The 10,182-nt window shown below is 32.0% G+C and overlaps 1 pseudogene; it reads left to right on the forward strand.

Moving 5' to 3' along the window:
• Nucleotides 1-877: 877 nt before the first annotated feature.
• LOC100399005 (ret finger protein-like 4A pseudogene) lies at nt 878-1,734 on the forward strand (annotated as a pseudogene).
• The last annotated feature ends 8,448 nt before the right edge of the window (nt 1,735-10,182 follow it).

Consider the following 10,182-nt stretch of genomic DNA (forward strand, 5'->3'; position numbering starts at 1 on the left):
CTAATGAGAATAATAGTACCATGATTAATTTCACAGTTAATTTCAAAGGAATTAATAACTATTATGACATTATTTTAAAATTCCATTTATATAATATAAAGATGGAAATTATTAGTAATTTCACTATATTTTATGTCAAAACACTACAGTGTGTTAAAATCATTATTCCTTCCTTTTTAAATTCATCTTAGCATTAGTAATAACTTAAATTATTTTTTATTTATAGGAATAAAAATAGAATACCTAATCTTTTAGCATTCACAGTAATGCTAATTAATGTAAGTGTAAATTGCAAAGCATTGTCTTATTTTCCTCGTTTCTTTTAAATTATAATTGTAGTGTTCTGCTGTCCTTAGTATTTTTCATGTTCCCCTTAAGCATTTTTATAAAGTAATTTTGAAAAAGGAAAGTTTAGAGATAAATTAAGAATATTCATTCTGCAATTTATTTCTTAATTCGTTTGGCAAATATTTATTGAACTCACACTTTTCTGTGCCTAAGACTAAGAAGTACACAAAATATTTTAGGAGAAGGCTTCTTCTTTCATTAAGCAGCAATATATTTTAATTATAAACATATACACTGCAAGAAATCTTGTGGCATCTTACCACTTGAGTGACAGCCTTCAAGTGTGCTGGCAGCCATCCTGATTTATGCAGGTTTTTCTCTTGTTTGATCAGCACCTTTTCACTGCTTAAGTATTCTCCTTTGTAAGATAAATTACATACTCAACCTAGGTAACCCACATATAATGCCTAAATCAAGAAGGTTGAACCTGGAAGGCAATCATATATATTAGTAAAATAAAAAAAAAAGATCTGAGCTGTCAGCAGAAGCAGCTGGAGGCCAGGGGAGGAAACTCGGGAAGACATGTGCCATGGCTGAACACTTCAAACAAGTAATTAGATGTCCTATTTTTCTAAATGATCTTGAAGAACTGGTGCAACTGAAATGTGGTTATGCCTGCTGCCTCCAGTGCATTAGTTCACTGCAGAAGGAGGCCCATGGGTAAGGTGTACTATGCCCTTATGCACTGTGGCCTCTCAGAAGAATGACATCAAGCCCAAGTACAAGCTGAGGGCACTGATTTCCATCATCAAGGAACTAGAGCCCATGCTGAACTCTATTCTAAGGATGAATCCAAGGATGAAGAAGTTTCAAGTGGATATGATCTTGGATGTGGACACAGCCAGCAACTATCTTACCATTTCTGAAGACCTGAGGAGCATCCGATGTGAGGAATTCAGACAGAACAGAAAACAGCAGGCTGAAAGGTTCAGCTCTGCACTGTGCATCCTGGGGACCTCTGACTTCACTTCCAGCCAACATTACTGGGAGGTGGATGTAGGCACCAGCAAAATATGGGATGTGAACATTTGTAAGGAATCTTTGAATTGACAGGGGTACATTGTACTTTCTTCAGAACTTGGCTTCTGGACTGTGGGTTCCAGGAAAGGACAGATCTTTGCCGCCAGCACTATGCCTTTGACTTTTCTCTGGGTGAGTCCCCAGTTGCACAGAGTGGGGATTTACCTGGATGTAGGTATGAGGTCCATTTCCTTTTATAATGTTAGTGATGGGTGCCATATCTACACATTCAATGACATTCCTGCTATCGAGCTACTGCATCCATTTTTTTCTCATAAACATGAAACTCAAGATGATCAGAACTTCCTGAGTATCTGTCCTGTGTTCAATCCAGACAGTGCCAGTCCCCCAGTTTATTCTGGCTAAAGGAAATAAACATTTGAACATAATCATTGATAGCAAGTTTCTGTGTGCCAGAGCTAAGAACATTTCTGCTAGATACACATAGGTACAAAGGGATAGAAGGGAAACATCAGTAATTTTGTAAACCACAAACAGAAAGCAATTATATTAATTAGGAGAAATTACATTTTACATATAAAGTTTGTCATATTTTCTTTGGGGCTTATGTTTATTCTTTTGTTCAATAAATATTTTTAAATTTCAAAAAAAAATTAGTCCACAGTTCAAGTTAGTTGGCAGGTGTGTTTGAATGATCTTATTTACTTAAGTGTCTTCCATCCCACATATTTTTTTGTAAGCTTTAACACTAAATTTCCAGGGGGAATGTGGCTTTTCCTGGAACTACATTTACCTCAGATATTGAACAATTGTTTTACTTTAAACAACTATATGGAGAGCTACATTGTCCTCCTAGCATTCCATGATATAAACTGAAAAACATTTTCTGAAATCTAGACACTATTCTCACTGAACTTCACTATTCTACTTTACTATCCAGAAATTAGGGCAATTATTCCCCCTAGAATATTAGTCCTTTTGATGTTACTGCCACTCTAAATTACAATAAAACTGTCTAACAATTTTGTACATTATTATTTAGTTATAAGGCTTTATTGTTATTATTATTATTCATTTAAAAAACTGAGATACAGCTACATCAATTCTCTTATGCCTGATGCTACAGCTGTAGTTTGACATATTGTCATGTTAGATATTGAGATCTCAATATGAAATGCATCCAGAGTTTTTCCAAATTTTAATAAGAAAAACCTTCTTGATTAAGGTAATCAGCAAAGGATTTATGTATATGTATATATATGTATATATTCATGTATAAATTATATATGTATAATATTTTATGACAATAGAAGTATTCATATTTATTTTAGAAAATATATGAACTACATTAAAAGCACAAAATAAATATTACTCTCATCACTAGTGATTATAACTCAAAATGTTTATATTGTATACTGCACTCAATATTTTAGTATAAATACAGTGAATATTTTCCATGTCCTAAAGTGGCGTACAACACAATTTTTTGATATCTGTGCTTTTCTTCAAGTATAAAAAAATATTTAACATATTTCTTATTACCAGTCACTTGTTTCTTTAAATTAAATTATCACAAATAAACTGGGTACATATTATTTTGAATTTATATCTAATTAAATTTTGAGATAAATCCTATAAATGAAGCATTTGTGTAATTTTCTGAGAACTTTTGAAAAATTTCAGAGATTGTCCTCCAGTGAAGTAATAACAATTAAAATTGATACGAATAGTCTTATTTGCACCCTTGACAAGAGTATTTCTATTAGACCTTTTTTTACTTATTAGATGACCCAACTTAATTGTGTGTATGAAAAAACTGCTATTATTAACTTTCATAATTGAAAATTCTCAAGAACGTTCTGGTTTTTGGCAGAACTTAATCCAGTACCTACAAATTGTTGCCAAGGTGTAGTTTTCATTGCTTGGTCTGCCCTGTCTTCTTTGGTTATAGTTCTCCTAAATCTGACTCTTTATTTTTCTTAAATGCCCACTGAACTCATATACAGGTTAGTTAAGGGAGAGAGTCATTGTGCCTCTAAATATTTCTAGGTTACTTAAAATATAGAATTTATGGACAGTGTCAACATGTATGATGTGCTATATATCCATAAATGGGGAGGTGATTACTTACTCCAACACAGATTACCAAATGAAGAGTTTAAGTTCTTGGGAAGCAGAAAAAAAGAAAACAAAGTATGTATTGGGTTTAATTTAACAAAAATGTTTATTTTAAAAATTAATTTATATTTCATATGTATTTTATATGATCAACGACTATTTTTAATTGCATTTTTTTTCTGTATTGGTATGAGTTTAAAATCAAACTTTATATTAATTAGGAGACCTTTTGTCATCAAGAAAAGATAATGTGTATATTATGCATCTATAAGAAGCAAATCCTTATCCATTTAAGCTTTATTGAGATTTCAGTAATCCAGTCACCTCTTCAGACCTCATTTCTAATGCTAGTTCTCTTGCAAGTTCCTCAATCCCTTCCTCCATTGAAGACTTGAAACCCTTGAAGGCATCTATGAGGATTGGAATCAACGTCTTTCAAACTCTTGTTAATGTTGATATTTTGACCATAAATTATAAATGTTCATAGTGGTATCTATTGAAAGAACTTAAATAATTTTTCAAAAAAGAGTTTTATTTATCCAGAAAGATAAAAATATTTTCTCATAAATGACAACAGACACTTTGCAAAAGAAGATGCACAAATTGACAACAAACATATGAAAAAAATTTCAACATTGATAATCATCAGAGAAATGCAATGAAATACCCTCTCACACTAGTCAGAATGTCAACCATTAAAAAGGCAGTAAGCCAGGCGCTGGAGAGGCTGCAGAGAAAAGGGAACACATATACTGTTGGTTGGAATGTTAATTAGTTCAGCCACTATGGAAAGCAGTTTGGAGATTTCTCAAAGAACTTCAAATAAAACTACCATTTGACATAGCAGTCCCACAACTGGGTATACCAAAGGAAAATCCTCTGTCAAAAAGACACACGCACTTGTTTGTTCACTGCAGCACTATTACAATAGCAAAGACATGGATTCTACCTAGGTGCCCATCAACAGTTGATTGAATAAAGACAATGGGGTACATATACACCATGAAATACTAGACAGTGATAAAAAGGTTTGAAATCATGTCCCTCACAGCAACATGGATGCAGCTGAAGACCATTATCTTAAGCGAACTAATGCCATAACAGAAAACCAAATACTGTATGTTCTCACTTATAAGTGGGAACTAAATATTGAATGTGCATGAATGTGCATGAACATAAATATTGGAAATTTCAAGAAACAACAGACACCGAGAACAATTAGACAGTGGAAGGAAGGAGTGGGTATGGGCTGAACAATCACCTGTTGGGCACTATGCTTTCTGCCTAGATAAAGGGATCACTGACACTCCAAGCCTCAGTGCCACACAGTTTACCCATATATCAAACCTGCGCAAGTACACGTTAATCTGTAATAAAAATAGAAATTACTAAATAAATAATAAAAATCCATACTGCTGATGAAGTTCATTTTTGTTCTGAAAATGGTTTATAATTAATCATTACTTTAAAAATAAACTTTAATGTTCATAAAGATATAGAGGTTAACTGGATTAAATAATATACATAAGCCAAGACAGAAAAAAATATTAGTGCAATAATTCCATATGAAATTTCTTTAAGATCAGGCTATTTTTGTATTTAGAGACTTCTTATATAAAACATTTAAAATATAACCTACCTGTAATGTATAAAATAAATATGTTAGTATATATACTTTAAATCTATATATTTGTTCATTTTTTAATTCTAAGGAATCTATCACACAACACCAATTGAATTGATGACTTATAGACAAGTAGAACTCAATGTAGTTGAACCTAAGTTGAAAACCACGATGCTGTAATTGAAGCAGCAGTTACAATAGTGCTGTATCATGAGCTTTTCTTATTAATTCATGTAGTCTCACAGAGAAGTACATTAATAAAGTCATTATTTATATAATACTACTCTATTCAGCAAAGTCACAATGAATGAAATAACCATATGATTAGCATCTTGTACATTGTTTTACTAAATGGAGCATATTTAATAGTCATAAGAATTACTTAATGAAGCTGAAATTAGGAACTATGTTTGCCTGATCACACTAAAATCAAACTCTTCAGGCAAATAGCTTGGATTTTAGTTACTTTACTGAATGTGAACATAACCTAATAGCCAACTACATCTAGATATTCAGAAAAGACAATTCAAGCACTAATAGAACCAGTGCCAAATAAAAAATAGGATAAATTATGAAGAGACATTCTGAACATGCTGTTATATACAATACTGTATCCTAGGTTGAAACTTACGTGTATTTAGAATTTTTAGGCTATTGAGTTATATGTTAAGAGGCAATTAACAATGAGAAATAATCTCTCAGTACAATATTTAAGAGAAAATTCTTAAAGCAAATAATGTCTGTTTCACAAAAGGTGCAAAATAATGTTCAAAGTGAGTTGAGAGAATTCAGGATATTTTTTCAACATTTTGGAGGGTTAATTTCCTAAGAAACAAAATGACTGTCTTAACATATAAGTAATAAGATCAGTAGGTGATGGCTATATTTCCATTATATGAGTCATCTATCAGTTGACCAGATATATACTTCCAAGAGAGAGAAGTTACCAATAGACTTACCACCTATTTTACACCAAGCACTTGGAAAATCATTCTTGACATTTTATAAACAAATACACATTCCTAAAAATATTTTCAATATATACATTATTACTAAAATATTTTATTCTACTAAATTCTATGACTGTTACTACAAATATGGCTGGCATAATTTTATAAAATTGATCTAAGCTGAGCTCTAAATATATATGCATTTTAATTATTTACACAGCCTAGAGTCTATCTTAACCTTGTATAAGATTCAGAGGTATGTAAAGGAATAATATTATGTAGATGAAAGCTAAAAGATAGAAGAAAACAACTTCTCTTCAAAATAAAGCAAATGGAAACCATGTATGGGTTTTCTTATTATATCATGCCGACAGACCTTGGTTTCGGTTCTAGGCAATTAGGTTTTGTTTCATTTAAGGATTCTAAAAGACTGAGAGAAATCTGGGTAAAATGTTAAATCTAAGGTACTACTTACCAACCTGACACTTTTATCCCTTAACCACAAAAACTAAGTTTAAACAATCTTGAAATATTCAATGAGAATCAAATATTACCACTGATAATTATCTTTGTAATTCTACCTCTATATGGCCATGGGGGAATAGTTAGAACATTTCAGAACCTAAAATAAGTCGATAACATAGTTTGCTTTAAACAATATAATTCTTAGGAGGTAACACTTTCAAAATAGTGAAAGATGGAGCACACAGATGTGGTTTCTCCTTTTCTTCTCTCTGAATTTTCACTGGTCCTTTCTTACACTCTGTAGAGACCTGACAATCAGATCTAGGATTGATAGTGCTTAAGCTGGTTCTATTCCTACATTGATTATAGAATTGTTTAGTCATATCTAGCTTTGGAAAAAAAATGCACCAAATGCACCAAAATTTCTACATGAATCTTAAAAATGAAAGATTCAAAGAGTAGTAACATGCTTTATGAATAGCTATTAATTAATAAGTAATAATTATTTATTTGACTTCAGGCAATGCACATACATTTTCTCATTTAATCCTCACAGCAACAGTTGTTATTATTATTGTAACTATGAGTTAGTCATTATTTTCATGTTTTGAGTGAAGTCAGCAAATCTTAGCATTTTTGGTTTTATCAGTATAATCAATTATTTGATTAGAAAGCCCATAACCACTGTGCTTGGAAGTGTTGATAAACAGCATCTAACAAAGTGGAATCATACACTCTGGTTATCATATCAAGAAAAATAGCTATTGAAGCTGCATTAATATTCCAATGAACTATAATGAGTTAAGACATAAGCAATCAAAACACTGTGATAGGAAATTAATTAATTATGAAATAGAGTGAGCCATCAGCTCATACTCATAGCACAGGAATAGGACAGACTGAGGAATATTTTTGCTTCTTTTTTTATGTTTTTGTGGTTAAAATTTGGTGGAGGTAAGGTTGAAAAACAGTAATTTTAACTATGGATTGAAAATAAAGTAACTTATAAATATGTAGATACTGTCAAAACTCTGGTTGTTTTTTCCTGTGCAAAATTACATGTGATTAAAATAAGATATTTTAATTTATTAAATCATACCCTGTACATTTTTAAAGTATATAAGATTCATCATTACAGTAGGATATTAGTTTATTGTTTTGTAGTGGATTTTAGGATAGAATCTAAATATAAGAATGTGCATCAGAAAAGGTTGATCATTTACATCTAAGGCTGCTTCCTAAAATATGAATTAAACAGAATTCATTTAAAAATATATCACCTTAGGCCAGGTACAGTAGCTCATGCCTGTAACCCCAACATATTGGGAGGCCGAGGTGGGTGGATCACCTGAGGTCAGAAGTTTGAGAGCAACCTGGCCAACATGGTGAAACCCTGTCTCTACTAAAAAATACACAAATTCACCAGGTTTGGTGGCACATGCCTGTAATCCCAATTACTTGGGAAGCTGAGGCATGAGAATTGCTTGAACCAGGGAGATGGAGGTTGCAGTGAGTCAAGGTCAAAACACTGCACTCCAGCCTGTGAGACACAGGGAGACTCTGTCTCAAAAAAAAAAACCAAATATATATGCGTGTGTGTGTGTGTGTGTGTGTGTGTGTGTATAACATATAATACCTTAAAAAGTGTTCAATAAGGGCAGTGTGTGTATAACATATAATACCTTAAAAAGTGTTCAATAAGGGCATAGTACAATGTGTCTGTCACGAATAACTCTCCAAATTTTTCTGTCAATATTTTAACTTAGGTATATTTTGTCAAATTAAGGACTATTTAAATTGTATTTATAGTCATTTAAGAATTTGTAAGTAAAACATTATCTCCATCCCCAAATCAAAAGAGATAATCATGTGAAAGATTAGCATTATGAATCATCATTAGGGTGGATGGATGGATACCTCTTATAGTTTTTTATATTGTAATTGAAAAGAAAATCTCCAACCCCTGGATAACAGAATGAGACCCTGTCTCAAAAAAAAAAAAAGAAGATAATAAAAAAGTTTAAGAAAATAATGAAAACTCACCCATTGTTGGCAAAGATGAGATAAACCAGTTAAATACATATCACTGAAGATTTATCTACATTATAGCAAGGCATAATGCTTCATATATAATGAAACTAAAATTAATTTAAGCCACAATCTTTGATTATCCTCATATATGTAAGAAAGCTAAACAATTTTATAGAGTCACCAAAATGTTTCAGCTTTACAACTTAGTGAAAAAAGATAAGATAATAACATGTATGAAAAGGCTTAAATTGGGTCCTATGCTATTCCACATAAGTATCATATTGCCAATTTCAATTATGTAAGTATATGAAAAAACATATGAAGTTATTTTTCTGTGTAAATGGTATTGCACTGAAATATCTTCACTACTATTTATGGAGGGAATAGAGAAGCACTTGCCTAAAAACAGTGAAGATATCTAATTTTTAAATTCCAGACCACTTCCATCAGTGACTATACATCACTGATTTCCAAAACAGTCTGTGAAAGAGTGGTATTATTTCTTTGAAGATTTGGTAGAATTTACCAGTGAAGCCAGTTGGGCTCTTTGTGGAATGATTTTAACTATTTAGTTTCTACTTTTAGAAGAGAAGACGGGGTTTCACCATCTTGTTCAGGCTGGTCTGTAACCCCTGACCTTGTGATCCACCAACCTTGGCCTCCAAAAGTGCTAGGATTACAGGCCAGAGCCTCAGTCTCTACTTTCTATAGTTCTATGCATATTTTCTTATTCTTTTTGAGTCAATTTCAATCATGTGTGTCTTTCTAATAATTTGTCAGCTTCATCTAGGTTATATAATTTATTGTTATGTAATTATTGATAGTGTTCTTTAATAACCAGTTTTATTTTGCTAAAATTGGCAACAAATCACTTTTACTCCTTTTTTTTAATATAGGTGTATACATATAGCTATACATTTTCCTGTAAGCATTGCTATTGCCACATCCATAAATTTTACTATTTTTTTTATTCATAGTGAGGGTATCCTCCTGTATAAGTCATAAGACTGTGGTTTAGCTTTGAAGAAAGATATTTATTTTAATTTTTTTCAAAAATACCATAAAATACTTTTAAAAGATAAATTATTAGCATTGTATCATATTGCTTCGAATTTGTCTGTCTTCTTAGGCATCTGGTTATGATCGCTGTCTTTGAAGCCACTGGAACCACTGAAGTCTTACCTATTAATAATAATGAAATTGTCACAGATTCTGTTGGTATGGTTCTTGCCTGTTTTCCATTATACCCTTTGTTCCTGGGGCTAAACCAATAAAAAATGACTAAACAATTGAGTTCCTCATATATATTTTATAATTACATAAAGCACTATAACATGTCTGATGTGGCTTCTCCAGCAGAACTTCCCACAGCATACTAAAAATTCTTAAGTTGTGGAGAGTTGGTGGTCAGGCAAATTATGAAGAGTGGGAAAGAACAGATAAGATATAACTGGGCGATTAGTCATAATCATTTTCTTTTTATCTCTTCAATAGACAATTCTGAGACAAGGACTCTGGTACAGATTGCCCAAGACATCTCAGATGACCAAGCAATGGGCTGTGTCTCTTCATATCTCATGAAATAGTGAATAGTTGGCAATACACAACATGTTTATAATTTGTCCTTTATGCATCGCTCTGCTTTGTGCTACACTGGAATCCCAT

The sequence above is a fragment of the Callithrix jacchus genome, chromosome 1 (assembly GCF_049354715.1).
Source record: "Callithrix jacchus isolate 240 chromosome 1, calJac240_pri, whole genome shotgun sequence".
Taxonomy (NCBI): Eukaryota; Metazoa; Chordata; class Mammalia; order Primates; family Cebidae; genus Callithrix; species Callithrix jacchus.